The sequence below is a fragment of the Myotis lucifugus genome, unplaced genomic scaffold (genome assembly GCF_000147115.1).
Source record: "Myotis lucifugus unplaced genomic scaffold, Myoluc2.0 scaffold_77, whole genome shotgun sequence".
Classification (NCBI taxonomy): domain Eukaryota; kingdom Metazoa; phylum Chordata; class Mammalia; order Chiroptera; family Vespertilionidae; genus Myotis; species Myotis lucifugus.
Genome location: NW_005871125.1, coordinates 3,166,900 through 3,187,743, shown reverse-complemented (window position 1 = coordinate 3,187,743; position 20,844 = coordinate 3,166,900). Strand labels below are relative to the sequence as shown.

The 20,844-nt window shown below is 40.7% G+C and overlaps 1 protein-coding gene across 1 annotated transcript in view; it reads right to left on the bottom strand.

Moving 5' to 3' along the window:
* LOC102429598 (25-hydroxycholesterol 7-alpha-hydroxylase) overlaps positions 1–20,830 on the bottom strand; it is a 152,526-nt gene extending 131,696 nt beyond the window's left edge. The window contains exon 1 of the mRNA XM_023755480.1: positions 20,737–20,830. The gene's annotated coding sequence lies outside the window, so the exon portion shown is untranslated. The remainder of the gene's footprint in view (positions 1–20,736) is intronic.
* Positions 20,831–20,844: the final 14 nt, after the last annotated feature.

The following is a 20,844-nucleotide window of genomic DNA, read 5'->3' as shown; positions in this document are numbered from 1 at the left end:
TTCAAAGATTAATCTGCAGCATCTAAATAATTTGAAGCTGTCACTAAAGACCATAGTTCAGAGGGTCTAGAATTATCTATCATTCTCAACCCAGGCTGACCATCGGATTATCCTGGGGAGTTTTGAAAACAGTTTCCTCCATCCTCACCAACTGAATCAGAATCTCAGGGGTGAAATCTGAGCATCATTTTTTTAAAAAATCAATACACTTCAATTCTGTGAGAATTAAGAACTACTTCTTTGGGGAGAGTGAAAGTTTTGTCATATTCTTCCCTTTACTTTTCTTTATATTTTCTTCCCAAATTGGCAGGACTTTTTAAAATTCAAATAACAGAAACCCAACCTACTTGGGCTCAAAGGGGAATTTGCTCAGATAACTAACGTCAGGAGTGAAACTGGCCCCAGGAGTGACAGGAGCCAGGGGCTTCATGCCCTCAGAGCATTCACCTTTTGAGACCCTCTCCCATTTGATGTATTTTCTTCCTATTTCCCTGCTTGAATTCATGGTAGTCATCATATTCACTCCTGGCTTACCCCTTCAACTCCCTTGAATCTCTCACACTACAGGGAGCTCATGGGCAAAACCATAGCTCCATCAGCAACACTGCCTTCTCCACACATAGCCTGGGCACTGAACACGGCTGGAGAAAAAGACACAATTCTACTAACAGGTCTCACTTGAAATGATGACCCTCCAGTGATCCTGAATTCTGTCCGTAATCATGCCACATTTCCCTACTCCATTCACTCTCCCATGGGTCCAGACAACTAATTCACTCCTTCCCTTTGCTTAGTTCTTCAAACTCCAAATACCTACCTCATCCCCCATATTCACTCTCATCAGATGACTTGCTTCCTACTTCCTCTTCAGATTACTTCAGTTCTTTCGAGGAAACTGAAATAATCTGCAGAGCTGTCACAGACTCTCAGCATCGCAGCCACCCACCAAGCAGCATCGCACACCCATACTCCGCCTTCCTACCTTATTCTCTGGCACACAAGATCCACTTGTGATAGTTCATTTCATGTTTTAACTTGGCTGGGCCAAAGGAAACATTATTCTGGATGTTTCTGTGAGGTTTTTTGAATGAGATTAACACTTGTGGGAGTGCCCAAGCCCCAGTTCTTGGTCCTCTGCTTTTTCATATCTATACTACCAGACCGCTGTACCAATTTTTAGGTAATTTCCACACAAAGGTGGAATATTGGCGCTAGATGAAAGGTAGATGAAAGGTAGACCTATTTTCTACAATGTCTCCAAGTTCCATCTTATTCTAACCACTTGTTTGCATGTAACTAACATTTTTCTATATCATGTTGGTTTTTTCTCTTTAATGCTCAGGAGCCCAGGTATAGGGGACAGTTAGGTTCAGGGCCTCAGGTCTGGTAGGTTTAAATTAGTGGATTGCCCTCCATAATGCTGGTCAGCTTTATCTAATCAGTTAAAGGCCTGAATAGAACACAAAGGCTGACCTCCTCCTAGCAAAAAAGAATTGTGCAACCCATGGCCCTTGGACCTGAATTTCAACATTGGCTTTTTCCTGGGTCTTCGGCCTGATGTGACCCCTTCTGCAAATCTTGGATTTTGGACATGCCAGCCTCCTTAATCACATGAGACAATTCTTTATAATACATACATACATACACACACACACACACACACACACACACTCCTCTATTGATTCTGTTTCTCTAAAGACCATCTCTCTCATTAATGCTAAGAATTGTCTCTGGAGCCCTAACCGGTTTGGCTCAGTGGATAGAGCGTCAGCCTGCGGACTGAAGGGTCCCGGGTTCGATTCCGTCAAGGGCATATACCTTGGTTGTGGGCACATCCTCAGTGGGAGGTATGCAGGAGGCAACTGATCAATGTTTCTCTCTCATCGATGTTTCTAACTCTCTATCCCTCTCCCTTCCTCTCTGTAAAAAATCAACAAAATATATTTTTTTAAAAAAAGAATTGTCTCTGGAAATTCCCACCTCTCTTTATTATTTTTCTATAGGATCTCTTCCGTTTACATTAAAACATGCCATATATATATATATATATATATATATATATATATATATATATATAATTACATGTCCCCCAGCAGGTACTGCCCTATCTTTTATTCCCTCCCCAACAAAATTTTTGTAAAGATTTATCTGTAGTCACTGTCTCCAATCTCACACCTCCCATTTCCCAGTACACCTCCTCTATACAGTTTTTCAGCTCTACCACCCCACAGAAACTTCTTTTGTTGAGATCAGCAACGATCTCCACCTTGCTAAACTCAACAGATTTCTTGGTCCTCATCTTACTTGACTGACCAGCAGCATTTGACGCAGTTTATCGGTCTCTCTTCCTTGACACGCTTTCTTCACTTGAACACCCCACTCTCAAGGTCTTCCTCTACCTCACTGATAGCCCCTGATCCGTCCTCTTTTGCCTAAGTTCTGAATGTGGGAGTGCCCAAGCCTCAGTTCTTGGTCCTCTGCTTTTTCATATCTATACTACCCCTTAAATCTCAGCTACTCCATCGCCTTAATTTTCCTCTCCTCAACTTGATAGTTAATATCTGACTTTCCATGGGACATGTCCAATTAGCTGTGTAATTAGAAATCTGAAATGTAACACAACTAAAACTGAGCCATTGATCTTCCCTCCCAAACACACTCATTCACAGTTGTCTACATCAGCTCTGAGCAATTCCTTCCCTCATTCAGAAAATCCTGTCAGCTCTACCTTCATAATATATTCAGATTCTAAGTGCTCACCACCACCTGTCTAACCTGAGCCACTATCACTTCTTAACCTCCTACAGGTGTCTGGCTTCCAACCTGCTCAGTGCCTTGCAGCCAGAGTAATCATTTAAAACTGTGAATCAGATGACCTGACCGCACTGTGCCCGATCTTCCAATGTCTACCGTTTCCCTAAAAATAAAAGCCAAAGACGTGCAATGGTCTTCAAAGCCTCTCACAATCCGGCTACTTGTCACTCCTCTGACCTGATTTTCAACAACGTTACGCATCACTCACTCCACTCCCACAACACTGGCCTGCGTACCGTTCCCCAGAGACATTAGGCCTGCTTCCACTTTCCTGCCCTTGCACTGGTTGTTCCTCCTCACTTTCTTCAGTTCTGTCAAATGTTACTTCCTCAGGGAGGGTGAACCCATGCAAAATTACAACCAGTTCCACTTCCAGATCCCTCTTATTCTGCTCTATTTTTTCTGCAGCACTCACTTCTCACGTGATATAGAATTTACCTATTTATTGTGTTATTTACTGTCTGAATCCAATGAGAGCTTCTTACGTGCAGATTATTTTTGTATGTTTTGTTCACTGGTAGTTTCCCAAGCATCTAAAACAATGTCTGAAATAAGCCAGTCAGAGAAAGACAAGTACCATATGATTTCACTTACACGTGGAATCCACTGAACAAAATAAACTAACAAACAAAATAGAAACAGACTCATAAATACAAAAAAGAGATTTATAGTTGTCAGAGAGGGGGAGGGAGTTATGAGGCTGGGTGAAAAAGGTAAAGGGATTAAGAAAAATAAAATAAAATAAAACCTCATAGACATAGACAACAAACAGTATGATGATTACCAGCGGGACAGGGAGTTGGGGGGGGGATAGAGGTTATTGGGGGGATAAATGGTGATAAAAGTAAACTTAACTTGGAATGGTGAACACAAAATACAATATACAGATGAGGTATTATAGAATTGTACCCATAAAAGCTATATAATCTTATTAACTAATGTCACCCCAATAAATTCAATAAAAATAAGCTAAAAGATCTATATATATACAAGCCTAATATGCAAATTATCCCCACAGGAGTTTGACCGGGAGACCAGTCACTTGCTATGATGTGCACTGACCACCAGGGGATGGCACGGAATGAAGGCAGGCCCTGGCTGGCAGCCAGCAGCCAGGGAAGGGAGGCCCTGGCTAGCAGCCAGAAGGCCCCAACTGGCCCTGATCTCCAGCTAGGCCTAGGGACTCTACCCATGCACGAATTTCATGCACTGAGCCTCTAGTAAAAGTATAAAGTCGTATTTGTTGAATAAATAAATGAGGGTGATCTTTAGCTATCTTTTCTTTTTTCGTTTTTGTTTTGTTTTTTTCTTCTGCTAGACAGCTAAACTTTCTCTCAAGATGTTGATCTGCTTCCCTCAAGATGAGGCAAATGGCTGCTAGCCATTTCCAGGTTCATATCTTTACAACTCTAGGACCATAAATGAATGGGGTCTTCCATGTCAACTGTAGTTTAAAAAAAAATTCAAGTGAAAGAATCTTAGGTGCCATGCCTACCCTTAAGCCAAATACGTTGGCCCAAAGGACACATCTTGTGAAAGGATGGTAGATAACATTTACATGTAACATGGGATGTCAGGGAATATGTGACATCTGGGAGAATTGTCCTGATTTGGCACCTACCTCAATTTATTTTTACTAACCTACCCATCATTCTGTCCCTTCTCCTGATAAAAATCATCTATATGATAAAAACCTAAGCGACCGTTACGGTGGAAGGACCAGAATGACCAGTCGCTATGATGTGCACTGACCACCAGGGGCAGATGCTCAATGCAGGAGCTGCCCCCTGGTGGTCAGTGTGCTCCCACAGGGGGAGCGGCGGCTCAGCCAGAAGCCAGGCTCACAGCTGGCAAGCGCAGTGGCGGTGGCAGGAGCCTCTCCCACCTCCACGGCAGCGCTAAGGAGCAGTGAGCTGAGTGGTAAGGAGCAAGCAGGCAGGCAGACATCCCCCAAGGAGTCCAGGACTGCGAGGGGTGCAGGCTGGGCTGATGGGCACCCCCCCGCTCCAGTGCACAAATTTCATGCACTGGGCCTCTGGTTAAGTCATAATTGAAGAAAAAATAATGTTAACATATACAATTGCCAAAGACAATAGTACAACAGGGTATCCCATAGACACTGCCCATTCATTATGTCCAACAAAATGGTCTCATTCTCTGGCCCCAAACCTAACCTTTCTAAACAGTTTCTATCTTGTTGAATGGCCCAGTTACTAAAAGCCTAAGAATCATCTTTATACCTTTTCCCTTTCCTCCATCCGTATGCAACGCAATACCAAGTCAAGTAGTTCCTACAACTAAGAATTTCTCAATTCTAGCCCTCCTATCAACAGTTGTTTGGGGGTTTGTTGTTGTTGTTTTCTGTTTGTTTGTTTGTTTGTTTGTTTAAGGAGCTTATCTCTATCCTGACTACCTATCACACTATGTAATGAAATTGCTGGATTCGTCATGTATCTCTATAAATTCTGGGTTGAGGATAGAAACCAACTTTCATCTCTGTACATCCAGCAGCCAAAAAGCATGAATATAGTAGACAACCAAAACACACACTTGTTGAATTGGACTGAGAAGAACACGTGAAAGAGAAGACTAATGGATCTGAGAGATGGGGATTTCTTTTGCCTTGGTGATTGTTGGGTAATTTATGTAAATAGTAACAGTTAACATGAGTGGCCTCAATTTCTCCCAGTGCAGGTAACAGACTTAAGGGATCATTTAACTTGACCTATCAGAATTGTGAAAGGCTCTAAGTGTGTAAACACTGACAAATATGGGCATTAAGCAATCTTGAATTAATATAGCAGAAAAGTGTGAACATTTGAGGACTGGGACGTATTTGCATGTCTTCCTAATGCAGCTATATTTCCCTTGCAGGTAGGAATGGTACCTTATTCTGCTTTCTACACCCCTCAGGGTTTTCAATATTGCAGGAATTCAATAACTATTTACTAAATAGTGCATACCTACTTTTCTTGAAGGGGATAAGCAATAAAGCCTTTTCAAAACTCATCCATCTGCCTCCAAAACTACTTCTATTCTCAGACGTAAAATAAACTGTGGAAGATCTTACCTCAAATGCGTAGCAGAGCTAGTTTTCAACCTCCTTATCTCTCTGGTTCTAGAGCCCTAGTTCTTCACCACTCTGCCATATACCTGAAGTATTCTGAATAAAGGTAAACATGGATGGCCACCCTCTGCTATATTGCTTTTTGTACCAAGAGCTCCATCTGATTTGTGTTTTGAAATGATCTTGTGGCCTCTGATCTGAGTTCTGGAGGCATGCTTAGATTTCCAAATGTCCTTATCCAATCCCACTCAAACAACTCTTTTCTCTAATTCCCAGAAACAGGGTTATTCTGTCTTCAGGAATGAGCTGTTTCTCATGGCCCCAGACTCTCTCTGGGATTCAGGATCTTGTGATCCTTTTATGTTGGACCCTGAAACTACTCATGTAGCTGACAAGTGGTCCAACAGGAATTTCCAACAACTGGCTTAGCTCTCTGAATCATGTGGAGCCGTGACTCATATTCTTTATCGTCAACTGTGTGTCAGATTTCCCAGCATTTTATGAACCAATAATGACTACAAAGAAAATTGTCCACAGGCTTTATTTTCCACAATGTGATGAGCAATGATTTTACTTAAGGGCAGTTCTTTTTAAAATTATTAACGTTTTACTGATTGACTACCTATAATGCATCAGACATTTTTTCTAGATGCTGAAGATGTAGAGATTAATAAAAAGCAGACTCTGATTCTCATACTAGCTCCTGACATAATGGCCTGGAGGGATGTCTATTGGCTGATTATTATAATACGTGGTGATGTGAATTCTGAGGTGCTAGGGCAGAAGATGGTGAATTGTGTCTGGGAAAGAGCTGGAAAAACTCCAGTTAGGTGGGGTTTTTACACTGGGGCTATAAAGGTTGAAAGAAAGATATTTCAATGGAAAAATCATAATAAGAAAAGACTCGCCCCGTTTGAAGATGCATACCTTCTGGATAGTTGAAATATAAATCTTTTGGTGGTGTTAATTTGAGAATGGCAATGTCCTTGTAGAATCACATCATTCCCAAAGTGATGATCTAGTCTGACTTTCTTATTTATGAGAAAACTGAGTCTCAGAGAGAGTTAGTGAGGAATGTTATCGTGCCATTTCTCTGTGGGAATCAGTTCCATCATTGCCTTCTTCACAAATATCACGACCCTGGCTGTTTTCCTTTAATAAGGATAAGTACTCTAAGTTATTTCTTTGACCTGGTTGTAACTGCAGCATTCCAATGGAAACTTGGAAACAGCAGTTGGAAAAAGAGAGCACTCACTGCTATGGACTCCTCCTTTCTTGATCTTAAGGCTTCAGGGACCCTGGGAAAGCATGCTCTGGATGTAGCCAAACTTCTAGCCATTTTCCAGAGCCATCCTGTGACAGACAGAAACAATGTCCTTGACTGTTGCTTCCTTCCTTTTCCTTTTATAAATATGGGTACTACGGAAGGGGGTGAATTTGAAAATAAATCTATGTATATCATACATAGTTGTAAAACTGTCTCTGTTCAAAATAATTTACAAATGAAGAATGATCCATTTTAAGTTTATTACAAATTTGTGACACAGGTCATGAGATGTCCTACAAATCTGAGTCATCTTAAAATACTAAAAGGCCCTCTTACCCTATCATATAAGCACAGTGCTTGAGACTCTTAATTTATGTGTTCCTTTTTGTAACAGAGTAACAATTTTTTAAAGTCCCAAAACAGACAGAAGTCCAGCCTTTGGTTCTGTTTGGCCAGAACTTCTTCTCAAAGATGACTCTTTTCAGAGTACAAATGCAGAGTTTCAAAGAGGGTTTGGGTTACCTTAGTCCCACTAAAGCAGATTAAGGAAACTGACATGAATCAGTCACTTTGGCTCCTAAAAAGGAAAGACTAGCCCTTTAAAAATATTACAATTGCCTATAAAGTGGAATGCAATCTGCATATATCTTCCAATGCAGTGTAATTAAGAACATTTTTACCTACTTACTCAATTTTATTAACTTTATATTTAAGGCTGAAATAATTGCTCTATGGTAGCTCTCCAGTGAACAAAGGGAAGGGGAAAGCACACAAATAAAATATGTAGATGCTTCTTGCTTGAACAGTTTTGAGATCTATGTTTGTCTCAAGGTAGGAAGTCAGTTGCAAAATAGCAGCATTCCAGCAGAAATCATCAAATGAGGAAGGACATTGCTAAAATACAGTCTAGTCTAGCAAGACTATTCTATTTTAGATCTATCCTGTAAAAACCAAGTTCAGGTAGGATCATTTTGTTAAACAAAAAATTAGGGTAAAATACAAAAGAAGAAGAAGAATCATTAGTGAAGAGATGAAAAACTAAGATTGCATATTTGTCAAGTTCCATGAGTACTATTTACAGAACTATTACCCAGAAATTTCATGACAATAGCATTTATTCTGTTTTATGTAGTAACTAGAGGCCTGGTGCACAAATTCGTGCATGGGTGGGGTCCGGCCAGCCCGCCCCGATTGGGGCTGATCGGGCTGGGCCAGCGGGGGGAGGGGACACGGGAGGTTGGCCAGCCAGCCCCACCCCCCGATTGGGGTGTTGGGGGTGGGGCCGGCTGAGGGAGGGGTGGTGGGCAGTTGGTGGGCTGGCCCCGCCCCTTGGTCGAAGGGACAATTTGCATATTAGGCTTTTATTATATAGGATTTCTCTCTCTAGTAAAAATAACTACTGAGCCCTCCTCCCCCAAATTTGGTAGACTTAATTCAGTGATGGCGAAACTTTTGAGCTCGGCATGTCAGCATTTTGAAAAACCCTAACTTAATTCTGGTGCCGTGTCATATATAGAAATTTTTTGATATTTGCAACCATAGTAAAACAAAGATTTATATATTTTTTAAAAAAATATATTTTATTTATTTTTTACAGAAAGAAAGGGAGAGGGATAGAGAGTTAGAAACATCAATGAGAGAGAAACATCGATCAGCTGCCTCCTGCACACCCCCTACTGGGGATGTGCCCGCAACCAAGGTACATGCCCTTGACCGGAATCGAACCTGGGACCCTTTAGTCCGCAGGCTAACGCTCTATCCACTGAGCCAAATCAGATAGGGCAAAGATTTATATTTTTGATATTTATTTTATATATTTAAATGCCATTTAACAAAGAAAAATCAACCAAAAAAATGAGTTCGCGTGTCACCTCTGATATGCGTGTCATAGGTTCGCCATCACTGACTTAGTTAGTTTAAAACAATATTCAATGTGACACAAATGACCACAGGTCTACTTGAAACCTACAATGAGTAAAATCTCCGTAGCACAGGTAAGGCATATTGTAGACCCCCTGAAGACCTTTATTCTTGGGGAATAAACTGCCATGAATCACATTGTCATTGTGACTTTATTCCATGGTCCCTAGGAACGCTGTGGGATTTGATTTTCTATACCTTTCTTTTTTTGGTTGATAGCCCACCCGCAGAATCGTTAGAAAAACTGTGTAGTGGCCATATTATCTACAACCAAGAAACTCCACCCACCTGCAGTGGAGCAGGCTTCATCTCTAAGGCCTCCCTGTATGGTAACTCTGCAGAGTAAATAAGATGGGAAAGTTTTATGTATAAATATGGAGATTTTCCATGTAGAAAGAAAACACTGACTTGGATCAATTCCTTTACTTTAGAAAAAGAAAAATGTTCAAGGATGTTACTTTTGGGTTCCTTCTCTTAAAAAGTAAAAGCCACTTTGATTTCAAAATATGTCCTGTTTTTACAATTGGGGTATTCTGCCATGGACTACTGTCCATAAATGCATCACAGTCACAAATGCCGTGGCCAAAAGTCTTTACCCTTCTGCAGTTGACGGGTGGTTTCATATGTTCTAGGAGTATTTTTATCTTTTGGCATGATGCTCTATACCATATGGTACAACACACTGACAAGCAAAAAGGGTAGAACTAGTTTGAAATCTATACACATATATACACACATATATTTACACATTTACATATTCACACACACATACACTGCATGTATAGTGAAAGAACTTGCATGTATGCCTGCGAAGAAATAAGAGCCACGTTACACATTCTACACACAGTACTGAGAGTCTCTGTCCACGTGAAAAAAGGTCATTCGAAATCCAAAGCAAGATTAAGAGCTCACTGTAGGTCTGAAAGCATTCAAGAGACATATCAGGAACCACTGTGCTCTGCTACATCAAGTAATCTTTGAACCGTCGGTAACACTTTCTCACACAATATTTAATGCTGGTTTTCTATGTGCAATAGGAACCGCAGTAATGGCGTGACAGCTTGTATAATACATTTAGGAAGGATTGTTCAAAGGAGAAACACACTAAACTGTCTTTAATGGATTCCTAGAGGGTGACAATATTCTTCCCCTCTGATTCCAGGATGCTTCAACATGGTTTTCCTTTGGAAAACAGTGATTTTAAATCAAACTGTACACGTTTCCAGAAAGATTATGGTGTGACTCTTGGCCTGCTCACTAGTCTTTGTATCAAGAGGCAGAGTTCCCTGGGGGGAAAAAACATAGAAGAAAAGCTCCCTAACAATGGTTTATTAAATTTGATAATAAAAGTACAGGCAACAAAAGCAAAAATAAACTAATGAGGTTACATCAAACTAAAAAACTTCTGCACAACAAAGAAAACTATCAACAAAATGAAAAGGCAATTTATGAAATGGGAGAAAATATCTACAAACCATATGCTGATAAAGCATTAATACCCCAAATCTATAGGGAACGCCTACAACTCAACAGTAAAAAAACAAATAACCCAATTTAAAAAATGGGCAAAAGAAGTGAATAGACAATTTTCCAAAAAAAGACATAAAATGGCCAACAGGTATACGAAAAGCTGTGCAACGTCACGAATCATCAGGGAAATGCAAACCAAAACCACAACAAGATATCACCTCTCATCTGTCAGGATGGGCATTATAAAAAAATAAAATAAGTGTTGGTGAGGATGTGGAGAAAATGGAACGCTTGCACACTATTGGTGGGAATGTAAGTTGGTACAGTCACTATGGAAAACATTATGGAAGTTCCTCAAAAAATTAAAAATAGAACTACCATATGATCCAGCAACTCTACTTCTGGGCATAAAATCCAAAAAATTTGAAATCAGGATCTCAAAGAGATTATCTGCATTCTCCTGTTCATTAAAGCATTATTCACAATAGCTAAGACATGTGGAAGCAACTAAAATGTCCATCAATGTAGAAATGGATTTTTAAAAAGTGTTATGTATATTCAATGGAATATTACTCAACTTTAAAAAGGAAATCTCACATTTGCAACAATATGAATGAACCTGGAAGACAATATGTAGGGGAAACTAAGCCAGACACAGGAGGTCAAATACTATATGATACCACTTACATGAAAAATCTAACTAAAATAATCAAACTCAGAAAAAAATATAAAATAGTGGTTAATAGGGACTGGGGGGAGAGTGAAACGGAGAGATATTCATCAAAGGCTACAAAGTTTCAGTTATAGAAGATAAACAAATCCCAGATACCTGCTGTACAGCATAGTACCTATAGTAATACTGTATTGTATATTTAAAAATTTGCTAAGAGGGTTGATATTATGTTAAATATTCATCATCATCATCATCATCATCATGAATAAAGAAGATGGGAGAAAACTTTTGCAGGTGATAGATATAGCTGGGGTATAGATTTTGGTGATGGTTTCACTGACGTATACTTATCTCCAGACTCATTGTATATATTAAATATGTATGTCCAAAAAAGGAGGCTATTTTCCACTGTATCTGAATAAAAGGGGTACACAATAACCTCAAATCCTCTGCTGAGCCATTAAATGAGTGGGCGCAGAAGCCAGTAAATGGGATAGAGAAAAAGAGGTATTTTCTCACATTTAGTCCATTAAGTATGATTTTCATACAACCTAGTGTCAGAGGGAGATGGCAGACTATTCGTGCCTGCTTTTTTCAGACAATGTATCCTTTTAAAGTCCAAATGTATATAGTCATATAGTCATAACTTGGTTCAATTTCTACCAGAAATGCTTAAAAGTTGTATTAGATCTTAAGACTTTTATTTTTAGTAACAAGTAAGTGCAAATGTCAGAACATTATATTGAGAAAATTAAAAAAGAATAATAAAAAAGAAAAAAACAGTATTAAATGTTTGGACTTCAAGTTAAACACTACATTTGAACGCTAACTGCATTATATTCCAGTTTTATGATTTTTTGAGAACATTATTTAAATAAGACTTACCTTTTACCTCTATAAAATTAGGAAAGTTGTTATGAAGGAGGAGTCAGTAAATTCCATGTAATCATAATATAAAGTACTTGCCTCTATGTCTAGTAGGCACATAGGAAGTGCTCAGAAATGTTGGCTGTCATTATTATAACAAGTCAAAAACAATTCTATGCTAGTATTGACTCAATACACAAAAATATATAAAAGAGTCCAGAATGTTGGAGTAGCTAAACCTAAAGTGGTAACTGTCCATCTTCCAAAGATGTTAATCCCTCCACGTCCTACCCCAAAAAGACAGCACCGCTGAAACACTATATCAGGACACTAAATTCTCACTGGATATGGCTGAACAATAAGCCACTTGTCTTCCTGGGAGAAAGTGGTTTGGGTGTTCATAGTTCTAAAACAAAGCAATGCTTTCACCAAGGCAACTTTGATTTTCAAACAGAAAACCTGATCTCTTTAATATTTATGAGAAAGCATCTTACCATTACTTGTTGAAAGTGTGTAAAGATCAAAATGTGTGTGATTCTATGTGATTAACCCAAACCAGGCTAAGCCCTTGCACAAAGGAGCTCACCTGTTAAATAAAGCAGCGTCCACCTATACCAGGAAGGGGAATCATAAGTACAGTTATACAAACCCAGTATTTAGACCCGAAAGTTAACAATACATATTTTTAAACTCTGAGTTTTCAGAAGCAAGAATTTTAGGAATTGACTGCACTCCAACTGCTATGTTTTTCAGTGAGGTTGACACTAAAGAATAATTGTTGCACCAATATGTTCTCCATTTTAAATATTCATAATAGGTAAGCACTTGCTTATAAAATCTTTACTTTTTGATGAAAGCAGCAGAAAACTTGATTTGGGTGACATCTGATTTATCCTTTTTACTTGAAGTTTGAACAGTTTGCTATCGGTATCTACAACTCTACAATATCATATTGGAAATAGATAACAATTATGGCACCAAATAGTTAACTCATTCATTCATCCTTCTCTCTTATAACAAATATTCACTGGGACCTACTCAGTGTCAAGTGATTATGTTAAGTGCTAAAACTAAAGGAAAGCTTCTAAAGTTCCCTCTTCATTGCTACCAACTATTTAGGATAAAGTTATGAAGAGAAATGACAAAGGATTTAAATCCTGTTATGGTTGCACCTTTATTAAAATTTCTATTAATTTTTGTATTACCCAATTATAGACTTAATTAATGCTTTCTACTTTCCTAGGAGGAAAAAAGATCCTATCCCAAATACCCCTGTGTTGAAAAAAATGCCAAAGCCATAAAAATGAGCACTGCAGCTATAAAAATGCATGATATAATAGATGTCACCTTCTCTCATTCAGCAAGGTACTTTCTATAATTTTGTCCTTTGCCTTTCACAGAACAGTAACTTGAAGTCGTTTCAGTGGAATTTTACTTTGGATAAAGTACAAAAATATTCTCCTATAAGAAGCTGTTAATCTTTCCTCTCTAGCTGATGGTTCTTTCTGCTCTACTATTTTTGGAGAAATCAGTGAAGTACAGCATCCCATTTCCCTAGATCTCTTCAAATCCTAGACTCTGGAAATATTAGAGGGACCATTTTGTAAAGTATATAATGGTCTAACCCAGCAGATCTCAACTTGTGGGTCGCGACCCCTTTGGCGGTCGAACGACCCTTTCACAGGGGTTGCCTAAGACCATCCTGCATATCAGATATTTACATTACAATTCATAACAGTAGCAACATTACAGTTATGAAGTAGCAACGAAAATAATTTTATGGTTGGGTCACAACATGAGGAACTGTATTTAAAGGGCCAGAAGGTTGAGAACCAATGGTCTAACTACTAGGCTGAACACCTGAAACCAATGCAAAATAATTTTGAAAGTCAACTGTAATTGAAAAACAAAATAATAATAATATTTTTTTTAAATCCTCAGAGTCATCCTCAGCTCTTGCTCCAGGCCATGGACAGCAGGAAGGAGGAATACACCAAGACTGGAAAATAGAAAGTTTCCTGACCAAATCGCATCTGGATCACAGGGCCTACAGCCTATGTCTTCTTTTCAAAAAGGTTCATGGAGTTATTAGCTTCATCACAACCATTCAAAACTTACTTGTGAATTGAGGAATAAGAAAGAGAGACATTGATGCATAGCTCATGATAATCTGTGAAGCTTGGGACCAAAATCTCTCAAATTATTATATATTGACAGAGTGATGAAGGCACTGAGTATTTAGAAATATTTACTCTCCATCCTGCTTGTCATGGGCAATCAGAAAGATCATCTAAGTCCGTCTTTCCCACTCTTTGCCTCTTCTTACAAGAAGCAGTATAGTTTAATACAGAAAGCATGGGGGATATAGGCATTGTGTTAGCTTTTTATGGCCTCTATAACAAATTATCACAAATGTGTGGCTTACCCAATACAAACTTATTATCTTATGGTTCTGTAGGCCAGAAGTCCAAAATGAGTCTCCCTGGGCTAAAATCAAATACTTAATGTTCACAGGGCTAGGTTCCTTTCTGGAGGCTCTAGAAGGGAATCTTTTTCTTGTCTTTCCAGCTTCAAGAGGCTGCCCATTGTTTGGCTTTTGGACTCTTTAATCCATCCCCAAAGCCTGCAATGGTTGATTGATCCCCTCTCCTGTCCTCTACAGATACTATAGATACCACTACAGATAGCTTCTTGGTATTAAGTCACAGGTTTGGGCATTAAGGTGTGAACAGCTGCAGGATGAAGGGAGCTTTATTCTACCACAGCTATAATGGACCTGGAATAAAAAAAACTATTCTACTCCTAAGAACTCTGCAACCTGAGGTAAATTAGGCAATCTCTTATTGTGTTAGTCTCTTCTGAAAAATAGCTTAATAATAACTATCTCAACAACCACAATAAAGATTAAATGAGATTATATATAAAAAATATCTAAGCACCTGAGCCTGGTATAAAGTAGGGCCCAGACATTGTAGATTGTGATAAGGAAAACATTCTGAGATATCCTTAATTAAATTACAGCAGCCCAGAGGATGGAAGGACGAGGAAGAAGCTAATCAGTTAACACCTACAGGGCAAAACCAACAAAAGACTGCTCACACTCCTGAGTATATGATGAAACTTTAAATTAACTTCCTGGTGGCTACTACAGAGATTGTCTACAAGAGAATGGCCAGGTGCCGCCCACCCCAGGAACCTCTGCTTCTTGCTTTACCATGAGCTTTCTAGACTGTTGCCCACAACCAATCCAAACACATCTTCCTTCTGGATTGTGCCCCTATCCTAGAATTGCCCTCCCTTCACCTTATTCTGCCCACCTTATCTGTAGCCAATGTAAATTCTTTCAAAACAACTTTCATCCTTCTTCCCCCAAACTTGACCTGTGATAGAGCGCCATCAACTCCAGGATGGCGGGCACGCTGCCCTCTCCACCTAACCATGCTGCTGGTGGGTTAGATTCACACCCCTGAACCTGCTCCTTTAGGGTCCAATAAATCCTGCTTTTATTTATTTTCTCAGTATCCCCAGGCTATATCAACTCCCATCCATCAGGGACCCCAAAGCTGATCATCATCTACACTAATAAAAGACAAAGATGTTAATTGACCATACCTTTGCTATGCCCATCAGCCAATCAGAAGAGTATGCAAATTAACCCAACAAAGATGGCCGTTAAATTTGCATACTGCAGGCAGGGCGGCACAGTGCGATCCGCCTGCCCTGTCGCCCGCCAGGCCTGCCGTCCTTGTGCGCGGCCCGGTGGCTGGCGGGGCGGGGTGCGACAGATCGTGATGCGCCCACCCCGCCCTGCCGCCCACCAGTCCTGCTGTCCGTGTGCGCGGCCCGGGCCTGCCATGTGCAGCAGGGTGGGGCGGCGTGGCAGATGACCTGCCATCTGCCACCCGGGGAGCAGGCCTAAGCCAGCAGGTGGTTATCTCCCGAGGGGTCCCAGACTGTGAGAGGGCACAGTTCAGGCTGAGGGACACCCTGCCCCCCCCCCCCCCCCCAGTGCACAAATTTTTGTGCACCGGGCCTCTAGTACATAAAATATGAGAGAAACAACTCTTCATATTCATAAAGAAGTCTGTAATATAAATGTTTGTGTTTTACCAATTAAAATCTTACATAGTAATTCCTAGGTGAGCCGTATTTCAAGGCTGCATCTTGCAGCATTTGTTTCTACAGCCACCGATCTTCTGGTGCTTAGAGTCTGAACTACAGAATTAACCATGAATATGACTACAGAGATTACGTTCTGGTCCCTGTTTCTCCAAGTCTGCAATAAACCCTGTCTTTTAAAAAGGCTTTCAGCTGTGGACATTAAGTATTTCTGTCTTATAATTTTGATCTCTTATCTTCCTCTTGAAAGTCAACATCACCGTGGGGGGAGCTGGATTTTGGATCTACGTCCATTCTGGCTTCTAGCCATGCTTGTGGTTTTACACTACACTGCCTTCTACAAGAAAGTTTTATTGTTGGGAAACACTGAGCAAACAATGGCTTTACATACACTATTGGCCCTGTAGTATTACTAAAGTAAGCACTCCAAGATTTTATTCTGATGGAGGTAAGAGATTTAGGCTGATCCAGCACAAATTCTGAATTGATTTCTCTTATGCAAATATTTGATAATTATAAAGGAAAAACCAGGATTTATCAGCCGAATATGATTACAGTATTGACCAATCCTCCACGCTGATGATATTAGCAGTTCTGACCATCTCATGAAGCATTAAATGGTCATTTTAAATGACCCACAAAATAAACAGCCAAGTGTTTGTTTTTCAGAGCTTCCATGTTCCCAGAACAACACAACAGGAATGTTCTGGATGTTCGAGAACTTTATTTTTTTTCCAAGTTACAAAATAACACATTGAAGCAAGTCTGAAATCTGTCTCAAATGGTAACAAGACCAATCCAAACTCTGCAGCTTAATAAGGAGAAGTATGCGGTAACTGCTTAGCCCTTCAATCAAGAGCCGCAGATGTGCCTTGACTAAAGACTCTCCCTATCACCTCCCATGTAAAAACCCAAAGTCCACCTGTTAAATTCAGCATTCCCGTTAGTAGAAAATGACTTGGCTTTCAGCTGCCCACATCCTCTTCCTAATGGTGGTATGAGAAGAGAGGACCAAAGGAAAAAGATCCACTAATGATGGCATCCTAGCTCTTCTCATTCTCTAGGCCCGTGGTTGGCAAACTGTGGCTCGTGAGCCACATGCGGCTCTTTGGCCCCTTGAGTGTGGCTCTTCCTAAGCCTTAGGAGTACCCTAATTAAGTTAATAACAATGTCCCTACCTATATAGTTTAAGTTTAAAAAATTTGGCTCTCAGAAGAAATTTCAATCGTTGTACTGTTGATATTTGGCTCTGTTGACTAATGAGTTTGCCGACCACTGCTCTAGGCCGTAGTAACAATGTAAGGAACCTTGAGCACCAGGGGTCACGTCTGAGAGTACTTAAGTAATTATAAGGAGAAAATAATCAATTTATGTGATACAGTGATGTCAACAAATCAGCGTTTCAAAACAACTCGTTATCAACATAACCCTGACATCTTACAATTAAAAAAAAATCACTGAATTTTTACTTTGATTAAAATATATCTTAACAGCATTTAAATCTTATTTCTTACCTATGACAGCATTTTGGGGGTGTGGAGTTATATATGTTGGGGGAACAAGATGAAAGAGGAAAGGAAACCAGCAACTAGAAGGGTCTCTGGGAAGTGCCAAAGAAACCTGATCAAGCAACTGTCTTTTTATTTTTTGTCTTTATTGTTGAAAGTATTACCGATGCTCCCTTTTTTTATTCCCCTATTGACCCCCTTCACCCCGCACCCACCCCTCCCAAGCCCAACTGTCTCCTAAGTGACTTCCCACTTTACAAAACGTCTTCACATTTCTCATGCACTTTGCTTCTGCTTTGTGAGGTAGCTGTTATTGCCATTTTCTAGTTAAGGAAGATGATCAGATAGGTCATCTTCCTTAACTAGAAAGTCAAACCGGTCAGCAGTCACAGAGTTCCCGGACCCTTTGAATCTCCTGCTGAGGAACAGGTTCTCTCTGAGGTAGCCTGGAAAATGTCATTTGGTGAGACATCCTCTTCAGGGCTCAATCTTTGAGGTCTTTTCCTAGTTAAAGACTTTGTTCATCTAGCACAAGTTCAGTTGTGTTCTCAAAATCTAGAGTTTTCCCTTACAGCTTCAGAAGGGTCTGAGGCCTGCTGACACCCTGATATCAGCCCGGTAGGACTCTGACCTCCAGAACTGTGAGAGAGTCTGTGTTGTTTTACACCACCAAACTTGTGGCTATTTGTTACAGCAGCAATCGGAAACCCATACAGATTTTGGTACCTGGAATACCTTAAAATGTAGAAGTGGCTTGGGAATTCGGCAAGGAGCAGATGCTGAGAGAATTCTGAGGAGGACAATAGGAAAAACCTAGATTGCCTTGAACAGATGGTAAGTACAAATATGAATGTTAACAACTCCCCTAGTGAGGACTCGGAAGTGATGAGTATGGTAAAGAACAGATATATCATCTTAAAGAATACCTACCTTGTCATAAATAGACTGTAAGTAGAAATATTAACATTAAAGGCACTTCTGATAAGGGCCCAGATGAAATGAGGAGCATGTTATTGGAAACTGGAAAAAAGAAATCCCTGTCATATAATTGCAGAAAGCTTAGCTGCGTTGTGCCCTGAAGTTATGTGGAAAGCAACGTTTGTAAACAGTGTGAACTTGGATATTCAGTGTCATTGTTTGGGACCTTCGTGACTTTTGTGGCTGTTGGGATGGGGTGAATATATTTTGCATGTAAGATGGACATAACAAATCTTTGGAGGTTGGTGGACGTACTGTAGTAGGAAGAATATACCTTAAAGATGCCTATGTCTTAATCCCCAAACCTGTGAATATGTTACCTTATGTAGCAAAAAGAACTTTGCAGATATGACTAAATTAAGGACCTGGAGATGGAAAGATTATCCTAGATTATATGGATTGGTTCAATGTAATCACACGGGTCCTTATAAGAAAGAGGCAGGAGTAGCAGCATATGAAAAAGAGATTTAAATTCTGGTGGCCTCTAGAAACTGGAAAAGGCAGGACCCACCCAAAGGAATGTAGCCCTATCAAGATAACCAGAAATGTATCTGCACACTAAAACAAAACCCAACACTCTTCAGGGGAGGATAGTGAAGTCCAGAATCTAGAAAGATAGTGCTTATAACTAATAGAATGGCCACATTAAATATGAGTGAGGATGTGCAACAACTGGAACTCACATATAGCACCGATGGAAATGTAAAGAATAGTACAATTACTTTGGAAAAGTGGCAACTTTCCAAAGTGGCTGAGGGTATAAAAGTCTTTACCCTATTTCCCCAAAACTATTGAGAAGTAACCTAGATCACACATACACATATATACTGGTACATATACTAGAGGCCTGGTGCATGAATTCAGGCACTCAGGGGGTCCCTCAGCCAGGTCTGCGCCCTCTCACAGTCCAGGAGCCCTCTAGGAAAGTGTGACTGATGGCTTAGGCCCGCTCCCCAGCTGGCTGTCAGAAGGACATCCTTAGCGCTGCTCACTAGCCGTGAGCCCGGCTTCTGGCTGAGCAGCGGAGGCTCCCCCTGTGGGAGCACACTGAGGGGGCAGCTCCTGCCTTTAGTGTCTGCCCCCTGGTGGTCAGGGCACATCATAGAAACCTGTCGTTCCACTGTTCAGTTGATTTGCATATTAGCCTTTATTATATAGGATGTATAGTTGTGCATATACAGATACACATAAGTGTGTGTGTATCTATACTTAGACACAGACACACACATAATGTGTGTGAATGTGGGTGTGTATGATATCTAATCACAGAGTAGTTATTACTACCCTGTAAAACATACCTGCTTGTTTTTCAAAAGCTATGAAGAACCTGGTAGAAAAGGAAAATAACCTGATAAAAAGGGAAAGTAGAGTGATTTCAAAATGAATGCTTTTATTTTGAACTTCTGATCTACTTCCACATATCAGATCACATAAAGCGACGTACTTCTGGGGTTTGTTTTGTTCTAATAAAGACAGTAGAGCAAATGCATAGAACTCACACTGTAAACTCATTTAGTACTCACAAAAATCCCAGGAGGTACCATTATTTTTCCCCAGGCGAGGTACAGTGAGATAAATTGAGGCACAGAGAGGCATGCAGAGTTACTCTTCATACCACGCACTTTCCTAAAACATGCCACTCTCCACGGAATGAAATGTAAGAAAATTTCCCTCCCTAAATGCTCTATGGATTCTAGGCCCTAAAGCTTCAACAGGCTGCGACAAGGCGCCAGAATGTGTCTGGGAGCCATGCGTGACGCATAACGTGCAACACAGCCCAGCGCTTACTACAACCTGCACCAACAGCAAATCCAAGTCGGTCCCGACGCTTTCACACGGACGCGTACGTGTAGGAAAGTCATAAAAAGCCTGTGCCATTACCCAGGATCCCCAAAGACGTCGGCGCCCCCCGTAAGTGCTGACTATCTGCTCCCTGGACCGGACCGTGGAGGGGACGGTCTGGGCCACCGGAGTGGCGCGCAGCCCCCGGGGCCCAGGGCGCATGCGTGGCCCGGGCCGCGGGGCCGCGCGGGGAGGTCGCGGGGCCGCCTACCTGGTGCGCCGGCCGCGCAGGCACAGGACCAGGAGCAGCAGGGCCGCGGCCAGGGGCCAGGCCCGCGGGCTTGAGGAGCGGCTGCAGCCAGGGGCTCCAGGGGGAAGG